The 20,613-nt window shown below is 38.4% G+C and overlaps 1 protein-coding gene and 1 long non-coding RNA gene across 6 annotated transcripts in view; both read right to left on the minus strand.

Moving 5' to 3' along the window:
• CACUL1 (CDK2 associated cullin domain 1) overlaps nucleotides 1–20,613 on the minus strand; it is an 84,689-nt gene that overhangs the window by 34,473 nt on the left and 29,603 nt on the right. The gene's annotated exons all lie outside the window — the stretch shown is intronic.
• LOC131493448 (uncharacterized) lies at nucleotides 7,279–17,160 on the minus strand. The gene is made up of 2 exons (XR_009252681.1): nucleotides 16,759–17,160; nucleotides 7,279–16,500 (listed from the first exon to the last, which is right to left on the minus strand). It is a non-coding gene; the product is annotated as an uncharacterized LOC131493448 (long non-coding RNA).

The raw sequence follows: 20,613 nt of genomic DNA on the forward strand, positions 1-20,613 counted from the left end.
AAGCAATTAAGGCTAAATGAGGTCATAAGAGGGGAGCCCTGATCCTTTAGGATTAGTGTCATGAGAAAAGATACCAGGGTGCTCAACCTTCCTCCCTCTCTCTTTCTATCTCCCTCCTCCACCTATCTATCCCCCCACCAACACACTCAGAGGAAAGGCCATGTGAGCACCCAGCAAGCCCGTAGCTGTCTACAAGCCAGAAAAAGAGCTCTCATCAGAAACCAAATCAGAGGCTACATTAATCTTGGACTCCCCAGCCTCGAGAACAGTGAGAAATAAATTTCTGTTGTTTAAACCAACCAGAGTCTGCGGTATTTTGTTATGGCAGCCGAAGCAGACTAAGGCACTGTGTTTTATGAAAGTACATCCATCTACCGTTGCATTTTATTCTCTAAAGGTAAATTAATTAGGTGCCATTTTAATATTGAAGAAACGCACAAATGGGCAAGTCATTTGTCTAAAATTAGAGAGTAAATAGGATAGACCCAGGTCTCCCAGCTACGAATTCATTCCAGAGCTAGAGAGTTAGGGGGATGGGCATGGCACAACCTGCCATGCAAACAGGTGGTTCCAACCCGGCGAAGTCTCACTACCTGACAACCATAACCTGCACAGAAGGTCTTGCTTTCAAACAAGGTATAAGGAAATGCTATGCTGAAAAGATTCCTAAGTGCTAAATTTAAGCAATGAAATTATAAAACCATTTCAGCTATACTGTTTTAGAAATGTCCCAATGTTCTAATACTATTTTTAAAATAAGACTTAATTTATACTTTTCTCAGTTCTACTTAGACGTTAGAGTATGTGTAGTGAACTGTCCTTACTTCTAATTCATCTTTCATTATTGAATAGAGGGTTGGCACAAACTAGGTCCTTTTTTCACCTTTATTTTTCTTGGTCCTCCTAATTACCTGCAAATTGAATGTTATTTCCATTCTACGTATGAGGCAACTAAGGGCTCAGAAGGAGTCACTTATCTACAGCCCCACAGCCAGTAAGCCCAAGAACTAGGACTCATACCCTGGTCAATCTGAGTCCTTCCATGTATCCACCCTCCTTGTTTGGCACCCTGTAACCTTTAGAACAATTCAGGGCACCCCATCTGCCTCTCTGCTTTCACATCTTGCTCCTTCTTGTACACGGCCCGGCACAGCACTCACAAGGCACTACCAAACAGTTCCCAAACAACGTCGGTGTGCTGTTGGAGACCTCCTTGACCCCTCTTCCTGAACGTCTCTATCACTAGGCCCTGATGAGACTCACCCTGGCTAACTTCTATTCACCCTTCAAGATTTGTGTCCCTTTCTCAAAACTGTCTGAGATATAGGCCGTCCAACAGGGCACCATCCCTCTTCTTCACTTCTCCCACTAGCTGGTCTTTGCCACTAAACTTCAAGTCCCCGGAGGGCAAGACCGGTGTCTTTATGCCTCAGCAGCTGACCACAGAACCTGGAACACAGCACGCAGAGATAAATGCATTTTTGCAAGGACAGTCTTCCTTAAATCTAAATTTCTCTAAGTGTATCTAAATCTAATCTAATCTAGCCTTGTTTTTATCTAAACTGCTTTTTTATTATCTGACAAGACTGTATGACCTTAGGCAATTCATTTAGCCTTCTGAATTTCAATTTCCATAAATATGAAATAGGAAGAATACTAACTGTGCTACTTCTAAGATAAGCCAACAATCAAAGAAAACAATATGAATATGCTTTGAAAAATGTCAAACATTACAAATGCATATGCAACTAGTGAGGATAAGTAAACTTTCTGAGTTAACCACCTATTTGTCTAATACTTCAGAAAAACCTATTAACATTATGAAAGGCAGTCTTTTGTTAACTAAAGAAGTTGGGGGAAATGGTTCCACATTATAAGCATACTTTTAACTATAACTAATGGACAGAATCACATGTAATATCTTTTTCTAAACTGCTGCAAAGAGCTCTGCAAATGATATTTCAGCATCCAAAGAAATAAATTTTAGAAGTATTATATGAGAAAAAGAAAATCTGAAGAGTTTTTGCATTAAAATAATTTTCCCTTTTCATAAAAGGACACTTTATCTATTCAGAAGTTAAAAGTATGAACACTGATCAAAAGGCACACTTAATAGCAGACAGAATAAATAAAATTGAATTCCTTAGTTATTCTTTTCAAGAATTCCCAAAGCCTCAAAGGTTATGAGTATTAAAAAGCACTTTTTGTACTAAATCAAATGTCAGAACATTCACTTAGCTTTTTTAGTTCCACATTTCATGCAGCACTTATTCAAAACCTTTTAAATGACAGGACTATAAATTATAACAGTCTTCTAAAATAAATCCAATCTCTTTACTAGGAACTAGAAATAACTGCTATTAAAAAAATAACAGATTGTTCCTCCTTAAAACTTAAGTTCAGTATACCTTGGGCCCCACTGGGGAAATTGCTACCTATTTGATTTACATCATTTCAATATGAATGTATTTGGCTTGGACATTAAAAGCAATTTTTTATCCCTAAAATAAGCAAGGTTCATTTTTCTTCTAAAAAAAAAAAAAAAGAAAAGAAAAGAAAAGAAAAACAAGAAAAAGCAAGGTGCCAGAAAAATGACCAATGCTCCAAACTTGCTCCAACTTTTCATAACAGACCTAGATTCCCTGAAATTCATAACACAGCTGGTAGGAATGTTTCAATCTCTTCTGTTTTTAAATGGGTAATACATTCATCTGGTTTAAAATTCAAATGCATTCAAAAGGAAGTAAAGAGTTTACCTTTACTCCTTCCTCGCTGGACCAACCAACACTTAATTCCTTTATATCCTTCTAGAAGAATTTTACATACATACAAGAAAATAACTATCCCATTTATATCCCTTTCCACCCAAATGCTAATATAAAACCAAAACAATCTGTACCTTTCCTAACAACATTATCCTGGAGACTTTTATTCTAGTGGCTCTCAAACGTTTTGGTCTCAGAATCACTTGACACTCCTAAAAATTATTAAAGCTTCCAAAAAGCTTGTATTATATGGATTGTATCTATCAATAATTACCATACTAGAAATTAAACCTTGGTTTTAAAAATATGTATTCTTATTTATTCCAAAATGACAACAATAAAGTTATTTCATTTTAACACTTAAATGTTATAGTATATACTTTAGATTACAAACTAGTTGTATGTAAATAACTATTTTCCCAAAAAAGGTAAGAAAAATGACAATGTTTTTACATTTTTGCAAGCCTCTTTAGCACCTGGCTTAACAGAATCTAGCTTAACTGCTAGATTCTCATACCTGCTGTTGTATGGAATCAGTCATGGTATGTTGTTTTGGTTGAAGTAAATGAAGAAAATCTAGCCTCACACAGATATGTAGGCAGATAAGGAAGGCATTTTTAATATCCTTCTCAGGTAATTGTGGATACTTTTCTTTGAAACTTGACAAGTGGTAGTTTCTTAAAGGTTAGTTGCAACAGGAAAGCTGAAAGTATCATGAATTCTTTGTACTCTATTACATTAAAACCCACTGGTCTATCTTGTACTATGAATGGATCTTTTACCACATACATTTTATATCATCATAAAGTGGTCATTTATAAAATACTGACTGAGTTATGCAGATCTTCCACACGTTGACACGTTTCACTATACATGAAAAAGAAAAAATTACATTTGTTACTATCACCACCTATCTCATCAGGAGAGTCTTTTTAAAAGTCCTAGAAAGCTATCAAGGTCATGGTGGTAGACCATGCGGGTTTTCCAAAATTCTAATTTTTACTTCAAAGCTCGAATTTTATCATTGCCAACAAATACTGTCAGTTGCTTTCCTTGAAGTGACACACTTGATTTGAGAAAATGTCGAATATACCAAAGTCTAAACAACCACAGTTTGTCGTCATTCTGTCAAATAAAAATAGCGTCTATAGGAAAACAAAACCCAGCTAGTTTAGCTCAAAATTTATACAACCACACACAAGTGCTTTTTCTTAAAACAATCACTGTACTTTGGTATGTAGTTTCCCATTTCTTCACACAGGATTTTTTAAGTTTATTTTTTTTGTTTTTAGTAATCTCTACACCCAACATAGGGCTCGAACTCCCAACCCCAAGATCAAGAGTCACATGTTCTTCCAACCGAACCAGCCAGGTGTCCCGCACAGAATATTTTTTAAAAAAAAATTTTTAATGTTTATTTATTTGTGAAAGAGAGAGGGCAAGCACAAGCACAGGAGGGGCATAGACAGAGGGAGACACAGAATCTGAAGTAGGCTCCAGCTGTCAGCACAGAGCCTGACGTGGGGCTCCAACCCACAGAACTACGAGGTCACGACCTCAGCCAGAAGTCGGACGCTTCACCGACTGAGCCACCCAGGCGCCCCCAGGGTATTTTTTAAAGTAGCCAAAGTTACCATAAAGTTAGTGATTTTCACTGCTTCGTCTAGCATATTCTTAAGTGAAATGCTTTCGTTTTCTACTGCAGCATGTGAAAGTGAAGATTTGTGCAAAGGCACCAACAGTTTGCACCACTGCTTGTGCACCACCAGAACAAGTATCAACACAGAAAAGGGCAAAAAACATCTTAGTAGTACTAGAGACAGTTTCAATTTTGCAGACCCCCTGAAAGGATTTCAGGGAAACTACTAAGTTTCAAACCACACTTTAAGAAACCTGTTCTAAGTACAATATCTGAATGTACTAGTTAATCTCCATATTGACAGCTTGTTTTCAATCTTTTGTTACCGCAATGTTGCAATTAATAACTTCAAATAGATGTTATTTTATAGACAGCACTTTTTAAAAAATTTTTAAGTTAAGAAAAAAGAACTAGATGATAGTCTTATGGATTATGGTATAGGAACCAAAAGAACTTTGGCAGCACCTAGTTTTGAAGACCCAACCTGCTAAGAATCACTAACATTTTATATATATACACACATGTATGTATGTATACATATATACATACACATACATATAATATTATATTATACATATAATATATATGTATAATATTGTATTATATTATACATATAATATATATGTGTATATATTATACATATATAATAATGTATATATTATTTATATATAATATATAAATATATAAATAATATATATATATTATTCATTAAGAATATTTCTTAGAGCAAGGAGGGAAGAGCTGGATTTGACATACCATACCAAGCCTTCACAGAAGGGAAGGAAAACAAAAGTTTATCTTTAGTTTTGAAAGCTAGATAAAAAAGTGTGGTCAGTTATTCTAAAGGGATGTATATTAATTTTATAGCACCATGATTTATTTCAAGAATTTTACTAGACAAAAGACTTAAAAATACTTACGATCGAGGCCAGTACTGCCAACAGGACTTTCTGCGATGATGGAAAAGTCCTATACCTGCACTAGCCATGTAGGGCTACTGAGCACTTGAGATGTATGTAATGAAACTAAGGAACTGAGTTTTTATTCCATTTTCATTTGAAGAGATGCACATGGCTAGTGGCTATCAAAATGGACACAAATGTAAGATACAAACAAGTTCCACAATTTCCTATTTATATCCCTCCTCTTCCGCCTCTGCCCCCAACCCCATCCCACCAAAATGAAACATGAAAAAAATTTTTAGAATATGTGCTTTGGGGCACCTGGGTGTTGCAGTCAGTTAGGCAACCAACTCAGGATTTCGGCTCAGGTCATGTCTCACAGTTCATGAGTTCAAGCCCCACATCAAGCTCTGTGCTAATAGTGCAGAGCCAGCTTGGGATTCTCTCTCTTTCCCCTTCTCTCTCAAAATAAATAAATAAATTAACCTAAAAAAAACCAGAGTATGTGCTTTTATGTTCATAATAACATTGTCTTCAAATAAAGAAATGACTTTTGCATGTTAAAATGAAATAGGGAAGAAGAAAGGATGGGAGAGAAGAGTCTAAAACACATAAGGCTACTAACATGTATCTTTACAGAAGTAATACATGTTTACTAAAATTTTAAAAGATTAAAAACGCAATTATAGAAAAACCACCACTACCAACATTGGTAGATAACTACCATTAACATTTCCATCTGTTCTTGTATGTGTGTGCATGTTTTAACAAACATGGAATTACATTATTTTGTAATCTGCTTTTATCACTCAGCTATACAGCAACATCTCCTAGGTCAAATACATTTCTACCACATAATGACCATCTGGACACACCATTGTCTATTTTACCTGTCCCTCTTCATGAGACACTTAAACTGTGCTTTACTGTTTATATATACCGGTCTGCATGAATACTTCTCTAACCCAGACTAGAACTTCAGTGGTGCAAATGTGTTGAGTGGCTTCAGCCATAACACAGTCTTCTATTTAAACAAGATTGACACCACTCCTTGCTTAAGAGAGACCAGGTTCAGCAACAGTGGTGCACTTCTCCAGGCCAGCGGGTCTCAAAGAATGTTGTTCTCCACATCACCCGAAGGGCTTGTTAATGATGCAGATTCCTGAGCCACACTCCAAAGTCCTAACTCCGAAACTTTCCAGAAGTGTATAGATATATATTTTTAAAATATTTATTTATTTTGAGAGAGAGAGAGAAAGACAGACAGACAAAGCATGAGCGGGGAAGGGGCAGAGAGAGAGACACAGGACTCAAAGCAAGCTCCAGGCTCTGCACTGTGAGCACAGAGCCTGACATGGGGCTCGAACTGTGAGATCATGACCTGAGCTGAAGTCGGACCCTTAACCAACTGAGCCACCCAGGTGCCCCTCCAGAAGTGTGTATTTTTACTGAGAATTTCAGGGGATTCTTTAAACAGCTGGTCAGCGGCCACTAAATATTTAGAAAAGTCAAGCATAGACCACTGTGAAGGAAAAGCAGTTTTATGGGAAGGAAGCCCAGAGGATTCAAGAGAGGGTTGAGCAGTAATCACCCATGCAACACAAGGCATTTACTGCATGACAACAGGAACAATTTAGCTGCAAACTACACTCAAATTAGTAAAAAATGATACACTAACATTTTAACATTAGTGATAAACTCTACCTAAATTTTTATTTTAAATGTAACAGCTTCTCGGGGCGCCTGGGTGGCGCAGTCGGTTAAGCGGCCGACTTCAGCCAGGTCACGATCTCACGGTCCGTGAGTTCGAGCCCCGCGTCAGGCTCTGGGCTGATGGCTCGGAGCCTGGAGCCTGTTTCCGATTCTGTGTCTCCCTCTCTCTCTGCCCCTCCCCCGTTCATGCTCTGTCTCTCTCTGTCCCAAAAATAAATAAAAAACGTTGAAAAAAAAAATTAAAAAATAAATAAATAAATAAATGTAACAGCTTCTTGACTGTTGTCAAATCACTGTTGTGATTATAAAGTTATTAAAATGTAATGGAAGTTCCACATCCACTCAGAATGCAGAAAGCTGCTAGAAAACATCAGTCCCACCCTCATGATAACAAAAAAACTAGTTGAAATACATAATCAGTTTTCCAAACTCATCAGGGATCTGAGGTCTCTGTATTTTACGGCTGCACTGTCCAGCTAGGTGAAATGAATTCTAAAGAGTGACCAGCTCCGTAGTGCCTGCCTGGCTCAATTGGTAGAGCAAATGACTCCTGGTCTTGGGGTCGTGAGTTTGAGCCCCACGTTGAAGGTAGAGATTACTTAAAAAAAAAAATCAGATATATATATATATTTTTTAAAGTTTATTTATTTTGAGAGAGGGCAAGCATGTAGGTCGCACGCAGGGGAGGGACAGAAACAGAGAGGGAGAGAAAGAGAATCCCAAGCAGTTTCCACTGTCAGCATGGAGCCTGACACAGGCTCGAACCCATGAATGGTGAGATCATGACCTGAGCCAAAATCAAGAGCCAGATGCTTAACTGACAGAGCCACCAGGTGCCTCCCAAAAATAAAATGTTTTAAAAATAATAAAAATAAAAAAAATAAAAAGTGACCAGCTCATCTAAGGAAAGAATGGACACATGAACAGTTTCTCCATCAGTGATGGCAGCCACAGAGGCTGGTAAGAAAACAACAGAAACGGTAACAAATCATTAAAGGCCACGTAGAACTAACAGTTCAGAATCCCCGTGAGCCCCAGCACAAGGATAGTCCACACCTATTCTCCAGTTCCTTTTTTTTTAAGTTTATTTATTTATTTTGACAGAGAGTGAGTCGGGGAGGGGCAGACAGAGAGGGAGAGAAAGAGAATCCCAAGTAGGCTCTGTGCTGAAGCCCAGAGCCAAATGCGAGGCTCAATCCCAGGAACCGTGAAATCATGACCTGCGCTGAAATCAAGAGTCGAATCCTCATCCAAATGAACCACCCAAGCGCCCCATTCCAGTTCCTTTATGTAAGTTTCCACTGGGTCTTTGAGAGTAAACTGAATTAAAAGTCCAGCCTCTGTGACCCTGATTCCTATAGCTTACCCACATTAACAGTGACTAAGCTAGGTGACATGGCAGTTACAAAAGGTTCAAGGATTACTTAATACAGGAAAATATCTAAAGAAGTCAGATGGACTAGGATGACTTCTCACTTTCTACACACCTCACCTCTTTTAATACTTAACAAAAATTACCACTTATCCCTATTTGCTTATTTTTTAAAGAAAACTTTTTCCCTTATCTTTTCCAATTTAAATACATGACTCTGTCTCAAAACAAAAAGTTTATTTTAAAAAGAATATAACTGGGGACTCTTGACTTTCGCTCAGTTCATGACCTTACGGTTTGTGAGATCGAGCCCCACATTAGCCTGCTTGGGATTCTCTCTCTGCCCCTCCCTCATTCTCTCTCTCTCAAAATAAATAAATGAATATTTAAAAAATAAATAAAAAGAATACAACTCATATTTGTACTCTGTATACACTGTGATCATAAATAACTACAAACATCTATTCATTACTGGAGTGATTTGACTCTCTTGCTAATCACAAATTCCATCTTCAGGATGCTGTTTTAAGTAACAAGTAGATGGTTCTAGTAATCTCAGCTGTAAAGCAAGCACATGCTTTTTATCAACAAGTATTTTATTGGATCTCTCTCTGAGTCTGACACTATGTTAAGCCCCATGAGGGCATATAAAAAGAAAACACAGTCCCTGTCTTGAAAAACTGACAGTGAACTTACTAGAATTATGGTCTGCAGAGGGTTGAAGTATCTCACTGGCAAATTCAGTGAGACAAGAACAACTTTGCTATAACAAGTGCTTTAAGTTTCAGTTTGGATAAAAAAATAGATCTCAAAATAACTTTTTCAAAAAAAATTCAGTGAAATACACATATGAAGAGCTGCCTACCAGTTGGCAATGATAATTATTTTACTTGAAATCTATGTAGAGACAATAGGCAATTCTCTTATTATCTAAAATCATCCTGGGGCTCCTGGGTGGCTCAGTCAGTTAAGCATCCAACTTCAGCTCAGGTCATGATCTCGCGGTTGGTGAGTTCAAGCCTCATGTTGGGCTCTGTGCTGACAGCTCAGAGCGTGGAGCCTGCTTCGGATTCTGTGTCTCCCTCTTTCTCCCTCCCCCGCTTGCACTCTGTCTCTCTATAAAATAAATAAACATTAAAAGAAAGTTTAAAAAATATCATACTCACTCAGTAAGGATTAAATAGCATATTCGGGGGATGAAAGTTTTTTTCAAAACACACTCTGTAGTTAAACAGAGTACAGAAATTCTAGCCTCTAAAAAATACGTAAAATTTCAAATTGGCCACCAAGACAACCAGTTGAGTTATGCTGCCACCCACTGGACAAAACACAAACAGCAAAGCAACCCTTGCTCTGACTTCAAACACCAAGACAATTTGGCTCAGTTTGTTGGCGGTTTGGCAGTAAAGCTTTTATTTGTAATCTGGTGTCTCTGAAGAGCGACACAAAGTTAAATAATGTTGACTAATTGTGGTTTAGTTTCTATTAATTTCCATTATTACAAATAGGTCTGGAGTCAAATTATATTGACCTCAACCAAGATATATTCAGCTCACGAGACATTAAAACTACTCCAATCTTAGTAAAATAAATGGTTTAAACACAATTACTTGACAAATACTCATCTAACCGTTCCAAATTCAGCCCTACTGGGGAATAAAAACTGCAACATCTTTCTTCCCCATGTCTGTTTCTGTGGCCTCTCCTCAGAACCCTGAACTCAGGTTAGTATTACCGGTACCATTCCTAACACGTCAATGTTATTGTCCTGGCCTGAGAACCAAGCCTGTTTAAACACAATATTCACGTACACGATGTACAGCGCAAGCTCCAGATCACTGACCAACTGCTGGAAGGAACACACTGGTGAACAGGTTACTGGCTATAAAGCTAATAGATCAAAACATCAATAGTTGTTGTGAAAGTGAAAATATACTCTCAAAAGAATAAAGTGCATTAATGTATACAATAAATTTATCAACAATACATGGGGGAAAATGCCTCATGATTGCTCTAATGGATTCTGGATTCAGATGTACACAAAAATAATCAAAGTATGGAAGTGTCATTTAAGACAGTTTTAAGAGTACAGAATGTTCTATCCATTAAATTCAATTATCCAAATGTTGGGGCAAATAGGATATTCTAAATACTGTCAACTCAAATACTTATCTCAGTGACTTAAAATAACAAAGTCTGGATAAATAAAATGTACTATAGGGGTGCCTGGGTGGCTCAGTCAGTTTGAGCGTTTGACTCTGGATTTCGGCTCAGGTCGTGATCTCATGGTTTGTGGGTTTGATCCCCAAGTTGGGCTCTATGCTGATAGTGTGGAGTCAGCTTGGGATTCTCTCCCTCTCTCTCTGCCCGCCCCCCACTTGTGCACACTCTGTCTCTCTCTCAAAATAAATAAATAAGCTTAAAAAAATAAAAATAAATAAAATGTACTATAAGCATACAATGCAATGTTATTCAGCCGTAAAAAGAAATGAAGTACTAAGCATGATATAAAGAGGAATGAACCTTAAAGCAGATTAGTGGTTGCCAGTGGCTGAGAGAAGGGGAGGGTGGGAAAGTACTGCCGGTGACTAGCGGTTTTCTTGCTAGGGTACCTACAACGTTGTTTAAACTAGCAGTGATGTGGGGCGCCCGGGTGGCTCAGTCGGTTGAGCGACCGGCTTCGGCTCAGGTCATGATCTCACAGTTTGTGAGTTCGAGCCCCGCGTCGGGCTCTGTGCTGCCAGCTCAGAGCCTGCAGCCTGCTTCGAATTCTGTGTCTCCCTCTCTCTCTGCCCCTCCCCCACTCGTGCTCTGTCTCTGTCTCAGAAACAAATAAACATAAACAAACAAATAAATAAATAAATTAGCAGTGATGGCTGCACAACTTCACGACTACACTAAAACCAAGTTTGTACATTTTTTCAATGAGTTCAAACTGGGAAAAAAATACATAGCAAAGCTTTCTTCCTCAGGCTACAGGCCCATCTTGAAAGTCTGTTCTATGTCATACTTACCCAGGGACCCGGGATAAGAAAGCCTCCACCATCTGAAACACTTAGCAGGCAAAGGGAAATTCAGAAAATCGGACAGCTGATCTTAAGGGCTTCAGATCTTTGGGTACACACTTCACCGTACACACTTCACTTTCTTTCCATAATTCACAGGCCAAAGCAAGTCACTTAGCTAAGTCTAACGTCTATGAGATAGAGACATATACTCCTACCGTGCATCCCATAAGTAAGAGAAATGCAAACATTCGATTAATGGCATTATGACTAGAATATTTATGTAATAAGTACTTAACTGAGCTCAAGACTACAACAGGCCAAAAGAAACCAACGCTAGTACGTCAGGATTCTTGCCCTCAAGGAGCTCACAGGCTGCACAGATGGCATCCTCCTCGGTAACTAAATAGACGTCAAAGTGCTCAACTAAGGACGACGGTAGCAATACAAATAAAATGCTACAGACGCAAAGAAGAGAAAGTGATTAATTAAGCCTCTTGGGAACAATGGAGTTAAAATTAAAAGCTCAGCAAACCCTAACAGACAAGTAGAACGCCCCTTTCCAGAAAGGGGGGAGATGATCCTCAAACAACACGGGTTTGAATTGCATGGGTCCACTTATTCACGGATTTTTTCCATACGGTACAGTACTGTAAATGTATTTTCTCTTATGATTTTCTTGACATTTTTTTCTCTAGCTCACTTTATTGTAAGAATACAATATATAACACATATGATATACAAAATATGTGTTAATCAACTGCTTATGTTATCAGTAAGACTTCTAGTCAACAATAGGCTACTAGTGGTTAAGTTTGGAGGAAGTGAAAAGTTACATTCAGATTTTCAACTGCATGGGGCACCAACCCCATTGTTCATAGTGGCAAAAGAAACCAAATGAGAAAACACATAAGGATGAAAACACACAGCCCATTTAAATTTTAATAACAAAATAATGTTACACTATCTTGCCGAGTTCACAGTGTGAAGAGCCTTGAAATCCTAATTGTTAAGGAGTATGGTCTTTGCTCTTTAGGTAAATAGAGTCAAAAGGTTAAGAAAATAGATAAGTCTGAAAAATAAACAAAACGGACTAAGGCAAGCTGCATGGCCAAGATACAAATTAGAAATCTTTTTCTATTTTTCAGCCAAGTCCCAATGAGGACCTAAACTAGGGACATGGCATGGGATCAATCTGAGACACTTCACACGGGGGAAAATTAGCAAGACTTGTGACTCATTTCCTACCTCTATCCTATTACTCGTCACATTCTAATATATTAAAACGATCATTACACCTTTCCCCTAAACAGTACTAAAGAATAAACCTGCATCTTAATTATCCCTGCAGCCTTAGCATCTAGCACATTTGCTCACACATGGACATTCAATGTTTGCAGACCTGAACGTTCTCAAACCATTATCTTCCTTCCCTCTCTCTCAAGTCCCCTTTGGCAACTGCCAACATCTCTATGGAAACCATATCGATCTCTCAATCCACTCACCCTGCCTCTCTTCCAACTGGTCACGGTTTTAGCTATTCTGTTTCTCTGATCCCTGCAACACATTCTAGATGCTGCTTTCTCCCTTCTCCTTACCAACAAGTCCACAATTTCTTGTCCCAGATTCCTGGGGCTAGAGGTGTGCCATTAATTCAGAACCTTTCAGATTCAGAAGGTATCATGGTATCTACACAATATGTTACGTGTAGAGATTGGGAATATGCAGTAGAGACTGGGAATAGCAACACACTGATCTTTTGGGAGAAATTCGTAACACACGGATATTTCTGAGAAAAAAAAATATGTAAATGTTCCCACCAAGTTCCTCACGAGTTTAAATCAAGTTTTACTACAACATGAGTTTTGACACCAAACTTACAAAAAGCAAAATACACTTTCAAAGCTTTTTTTTGGATTTTAGAATTTCAGATAAGGAACTGTGGACCTGTAGTTCACCTGGTCTACTGCAACCGATTTATATTTATATAATCTTTTGTATTCTACATTGACCTAAGATGCAACTCCTGGTACGTAAGGGCTTCTACAGTTTGGTTCCAATCTGCCCTTTTTCCGCCTAATCTCCTCCCAGTTTCCCTCAAACACCACATCTATCTTCACAGGACCTCTCTTTGCTACCCAAACCTCCCCAGAAACTGCCTTTGTTTATGAAGCTTTCTTAGCCCAAAAATGCTCCCTCCCCAAACATCTACCCATTCTTCATGACGTATCATTTTTAATGCTGCCTCCTCTCTACTCCTCCATCTGGCTGTGACTATTACACTGTTAGTCTGTCATGGCACTTTTCTTACTCTGTTTTGTACCACAGTTTCCTGAATACTTCTGATCATTTCAACGGTCTACTAGCAAAGATTGTGACTTAATTCTTTCTCTGGGTTTCATCAGTATTCTTTTTCTAATTTCTTGAGATAAATGCTGCTAACATCACTGTGTTAACTTCTCACTATGATTATGGATGTGTCTGTTTATCCTTTTAGGGGTTATGTTATTGGGGGCATACACATTTTAGAAATGTTACATACCTTCCTGGAACTGGAACTTTTTATTATAAAAAGTTCTCTTGAAGGGCAACTGGATGGCTCAGTCGGTTAAGTGTCCGACTCTTGATTTCAGCTCAGGTCATGATTGCACGGTTCGTGGGTTCGAGCCCTGCATCGGGCTCTATGCTGGTAGCACAGAGCCTGCTTGGGATTCTCTCTCCCTCTTTCTATCCCTCCCCAACTTGCACGCGTGCACTCTCTCTCTCAAAAATAAATAAACCTAAAACAAGTTCTCTTTATATACAATAATACCTCTTGCTCTGAGTCTACTTTTTATGATATCAATGTAGCTATATCATCTTTCTTTCAGGCTTATGTTTGTATGGTATACCTTTTTCCATCATTTATTTTCAATCCTTCTGTCTAAAATTATGCTAAATATGCTGCCTCATATTAGCAGCATTTCATAAGGTTGCAGAATTGCATTCAGTTTGATAATCTGCTTACTTTTTTAAATACGGTAGTCTTAACATTTCACATAATAATTGATACACAGAAGTTTATTTTTAAATGATTTTTTTAATAAGTTCATTTATTTTGAGGGGGAGCGCAAATAGGGCAGGGGCAGAGAGAGGGAGAGGGAAAATCCAAAGCAGGCTCCACCCTGGCAGCGCAGGGCCCAACATCGGGCTCAAACTCCCAAACGGTGAGGTCATAACCTGAGCCAAAACCAAGAATCGGATGCTTAACCGACTGAGCCTCCCAGGTGGCCCTTGCTTGATATGCTGAAGTTTAAATTTATTACCTTACTATTTGTTTTCTATGTGTTCCATCTGTTCTCTGTCCTTTTTTTTTAATCCTTCCTTGATTTCCTTGATTATTTTTAAGTTATTCCATTTTCTTCCTCTGTTACCTGTTAATTATACTTTCTTTTACCATTCTTTTAGTGGTTACCCTAAAATTACAGACTGCATCCTTGTTATCAGTCTAACTTAGTATTTCACCTCTTTCTACACAATGCAAGGGCCTTAGAACATTTGACACCCAGGTACTCCCTTCCACCTTACATGTAATTGTCATGTGTTTTGATTACATAGATTTGTACACTCTATAAGACATTATCATTATTATTCTACACTCACACATTTATCTTCTATTGTTCTTCATTTCTACCTGATTCTCCAAGTTTTCATCTAGGAACATATTCTTTCTATCTGAACAACACTCTTCATTACTTCTTTCAGGTGAGAGACTACTGATGATGGATTCTCTCAATTCTTGTCCGGAAATGGATTTTACCATTTCTTTTACTTTTATGCTCACCTCCTAACATGACTAGTTATTTCTGATGGAGTGCCAGATACTGTTTATGAAAAATCAGAGAACCATCTGATGCCTCAGATAATGTTATCTTTCTCAGAGACAATTTACTTTTGCTTCTGGTAAGCAACTAGAGGCACTAGCCAATCCACACCACCTTAATGCAGTCAGGAATCAGGCTCCAGTGACAACAGTCGGTAACTTACTACTTTTGCTACTGTTGGGATGTGATCCTTCACGTTTGATGGACTCTAATCTCCCAATTTTTATCGCCCTACCCCCACAAGCCCATCAAAACTCTATTAAATTCTCGGCCAATTAGCTTTCTTTTCCAGAATAAACAGGGGCCCCTAGTGGAGAAATGGCTCAAGTGCTAGACTCCCCTCTCTGGGTTTCCTTCTCTCCCACTGTGATCCTATAATTCCTTACACTTTTTATTAGCAACCTTGTCCATTTTTTACACTGTAATCAGTAAAGCATTGGTCCAAATTATCTAGCCTTATCAATCATTTATCTGCTGTTATACCTAACAGACTACCTTATATACCTGGATGGAAGGCACTGGCTACATCAGGTTTCCCACTAGGAACCCCCATAACCAATCAACCAGCTCAGTTTTTTATACTAACCAAAAAATTGACTGTGACTGAGAAAGGCAATAGGGAGTCTAAGGTTTCTGAACAAGAAAGTGTGCCCATCATATTAGTGTTTTCAGAAGATTACTTAACCAAAGAGTATAGAAAAACCAACTGGGAGAATGCTGCAGACATGAGCCAATACTGACATGGAGAAGAACAACAGCAATTAGACTGAAAGATGACAGAAGCAAGGGAAATGATAGTGTTCTATCAACCTTGACAATCACCTGGAAACAAGGGGTGAAGGAGAAAAAAGGAGTCAAAGGTGAACATGAAATCTCAAGTCTGAGAGTGAAAATTATTTGGGTGAAGAGGAATTTAGATTTAGACACGAATATGAGGCATCCACAAGAAGAAATCCCAGTTGAAATGGTCAACAGACATTTGGAGAACCTGGTCTGAGCCCTCACCAAAAGTATAGGGACTGCTAAGAGTTTCAACAGAATTTTCCACAACTAACCAGAATATCGTTCACTAAACTAATAAACCTGTTACCTATTTCCATTCACTGGTATATTAAAAAATCAGAACTAGAAATTCACATTTGAGGCTTTAGAGATACAGAAAAAGGAAAATATATTAATAGAGAATTTATTTAAAGAAGAGAGGAGTTAAATGCAAGGGAGCAGAATGGCTTTAAAAAAACCTGAGGCTTGGGGCGCCTGGGTGGCGCAGTCGGCTGGGCGTCCGATTTCAGCCAGGTCACGATCTCACGCACGGTCCGTGAGTTCGAGCCCCGCGTCGGGCTCTGGGCTGATGGCTCAGAGCCTGGAGCCTGTTTCCGATTCTGTGTCTCCCTCTCTCTCTGTCCCTCCCCCGTTCATGCTCTGTCTCTCTCTGTCCCAAAAAATAAAATAAACGTTGAAAAAAAAATTAAAAAAAAAAAAAAAAAAAAAAAAAAAACCTGAGGCAGAGGGAGTGGGCAGGGGGATGGGCTAAATGGATGATGGGTATTAAGGAGGGCATTTGTTGTGATGATCACTGAGTGTTACATGTAAGTGATGAATCACTAAATTCTACTCATGAAACTAATATTACACTATATATTAACTAACTGGAATATAAATAAAAACTTGGAAGAAAAAAAAAACTACCGCAAAACACTATCACAGCTCAAACAATCTAGTAGTAGGTAAAAAAGTATAGATATACATGCTGTGTAGTATAATGTAAGCAGAATACTGAGTAGGGTTAGCTATTTAAGTGATTTTTGAAACTTAATAAACTAAATAACAAAAAAGCTTTTTAAAGTTACTTAAGTGGTAGAAAAGTCATTGTTTCCAAAATAAAAGAACTAGGATTTCCTTTTTTTTTTTTTTTTTTTTTTATTAATGTTTTTTATTTATTTTTGGGACAGACAGAGACAGAGCATGAACGGGGGAGGGGCAGAGAGAGAGGGAGACACAGAATTGGAAACAGGCTCCAGGCTCCGAGCCATCAGCCCAGAGCCTGACGCGGGGCTCGAACTCACAGACCGCGAGATCGTGACCTGGCTGAAGTCGGACGCTTAACCGACTGCGCCACCCAGGCGCCCCTAGGATTTCCTTTTTTTAAGAGTGAGTGCGAGCAGGGGAGAGGGTCCAAGGAGGAGAGAATCTTAAGCAGGTTCCACACTCCGCGTGGAGCCAGACACAGAGCTCAATCCGATGACCCTGGGATCATGACTTGAGCCAAAATCAAGAGTCGACGCTCAACCAACTGAGCCACCCAGGTGCCCTGATTTTTTTTTTAAGAGTCAACACGTTAGAGTATACAGTTACGCAGAAACATTTAGGTTTAACTAATTAAAATCTTTTGAAATCTCTGAAAACAGTAGTCTCTAGTTTTTAAGTCAATAACTGCGCAATATGGAAGATTATTTCATATACCCTTCAGTCTCCCCAACAGGATATGACTTATGATGGAGATAAATAAGTCACTCTGACACATAAACCATACAAACCTGCAGCTATTTTAAGATGTCCTTGAGGGGCGCCTGGGTGGCGCAGTCGGTTAAGCGTCCGACTTCAGCCAGGTCACGATCTCACGGTCCGTGAGTTCGAGCCCCGCGTCAGGCTCTGGGCTGATGGCTCAGAGCCTGGAGCCTGTTTCAGATTCTGTGTCTCCCTCTCTCTCTGTCCCTCCCCCGTTCATGCTCTGTCTCTCTCTGTCCCAAAAATAAATAAACGTTGAAAAAAAAAAAAAATTAAAAAAAAAAAAAAAAAAAGATGTCCTTGAAAGATAAAGGCCCATGCCCTGAAGGTCTAACTCATGGATTTATCAACACCAGTACTACATTTCTGATGATGTGCCAAATGCAACTCATCCCACTTTTGTTTTAGCAAATTTTAACAGTATTTCATTTCTAAAATCAGAGTTGCAAACAAAACGTTCCACCCAAATTAAACTTTTCTGGCTCATGGAGCCTGGCATATAGTCTTGTTCTGTTCCACATGAAAACTTATGCCACGTATTTGTAACAATGAATAAATCAATAAACAGAATCAACTGAACACTGAATAAATTTATAAAATGCCTAAACATCTAGAGATTAGTGATTGTATGTACCTAATCAGGCTACTCTTTCCATAGGATAGGTCACATTTAGTTGCTGTGTTGGGAGTGTGCCAGACATGACGGATAAAAAGACAAACACAACAGAGTCTGTGCCCTCATAGGAGGACCTGCGAGATGGCCAAACACGGACGCAGAAACAATATAACACAATAACTGCTCTAACAGGGTTGTCATTGCCAAGGTGTTGTAAGTATCCAGAAGGAAAAATTCCAATGGTCTGTTTTGCTTTGAGGGGAGCGCAAGGAGTCCAGAACATTCCACACAGGTGGACACTAACAAGCTTGAGCCTGGGAAAACAACGAAGAAGCATTTGCCAAGCAGGAAGCAGTCGACAAAATACCTTATTACTTTGCTTAATGCAACCAGATATTTCAGTAAAGCCACTTCATTTCAATGTTGAGAAAATTTACAAGATACCAGCATGTTTAGTCAAGAGGCACACAACTACTGAGTGGCAGAGTTGAGACCAAAACGCATGTCCCCATGTTTTTACCCACTTCACCAGGCTATTTAATAATGGTTAGACTTTAGAATCTTACAAAAGATATCATTCTGAAGTAAAATATTTTTATAGGCCATATCGCTGAACTCTTAAGCAGAAAATGTACTGATTCTAAAAATCAACTACATTCCCTTGGTTTTATATATTACCTTTACATTTATCAATGTGCTTTCCAAAATACTAACATCAAAAAAGATACCACTCTTATGTTTTCGTTTTTAATAAAAATTACTTCATTACCTAAAGGGAAAATTTAGTCTTCTAATATGCTGTATTAGTAAGAAAGGGTGGGGGAAAACAGGCACTCCGATCTATACGTAACTGGTTAGACTGTACGTTGGTACAACTTTGGTGAACTGCAATACGGACGGACGTAGTAAACACTGCAGCACTGTTAGTAACACCCAAAGATTGGAAGCAATCTAAATATTCATCAATCAAAAATCAGTTAAATAAATGAAGGTCCATCAATAAAGTAAGGTTAATGGACAATCAGACATTCATGATAAAGAATGAGAGAGCTATAGGCACACTGACAGGGACCATTCTCCAAAACCTCAGAAACTTAGTCTCTAAACCTTAGTGACTCCAGAGTACCGACTGGTACCCCAGGCAGCACAGCCTGGGCAAGTAACAGGTTACCTTCATATTATTGATAATTGGTGAAGCAAACACAAGGCAAAGATGTAACCAAGTGACCTTCCAAAACTACCAATTTGATTGAGCTTGATAATACAATACTATTGTGCCCTCTAACTTTAAAAATATAACACTGTAACTGTAAGAATGAAAAAACGTCTTACAGTGCTTAATAAGACTAAATACAAGAAAAATCTACTCAAGCAGAAGCTCCAATTTAACAAATGAATTTAGCAAATCAGAGTTCTATTGGTCAAATTAATGATCTACATGTCAAGTCAGGGCCCAAGTGTAATACACATAATAACGTTTTCAACCCACATTTCATAGATATAAATAGGACAAGTAGCATATCTTGCCCTGATAATTGAACTGAAATGGTTTCTTTTTTTTCTTTTAGAAGATTAATTAGTATTATTTCAATAACAGCAAAACAGTGTTAATAAAATCATCCTTTTTGAGGATACGGAGTTCTTTGCTGTTCTAATAAAAGCTCTGATACTCCTGAACCCCAAAACCACCTAATGCTTGATGTTAAAAAAGATGATTACATTCAGATTTCTACTAGAAAAAGGTTATTCAACAAGCAGTAAATTATTTATTAGTAAATATTTGATATACATTGCATTCAATAGGCATGTAATGCCTAGTATGTATCAGATACTAGACTAGGTACTAACAACGCAATAAAAACAGCTAGGATGTATCAGATACTGGGCTAGGTGCTAAAGACACAATAACAAAGAAAGCAGACATGTTCCTCTGCCTTCCCAGAAAATAATATTGGGGGCAGGTGGAGGGAAAGGCACAGCTAAACAAGAAGTTATAATACCCAGAATGAACTACAATAATATACTAGGTGTTGCAAAGGCACAGGTGAGGGGCCCCCAAACCCAGACTTGGGGGAACAAAGTATCAGAGAATGTTTCCCAAATCAAATGATGTCCAAGCTGCAGCCAGAGTAAGATCACGCCAGCCAAAAAAATAAGAGGGCAGAGAAAAAGGAAGCATTTTCCAGGCCATCGAGTTAACACGGCAAAAGCCAAGAAGAGTACATAAACT

This window comes from Neofelis nebulosa, chromosome 13 (genome assembly GCF_028018385.1).
Source record: "Neofelis nebulosa isolate mNeoNeb1 chromosome 13, mNeoNeb1.pri, whole genome shotgun sequence".
In the NCBI taxonomy this organism is placed as follows: domain Eukaryota; kingdom Metazoa; phylum Chordata; class Mammalia; order Carnivora; family Felidae; genus Neofelis; species Neofelis nebulosa.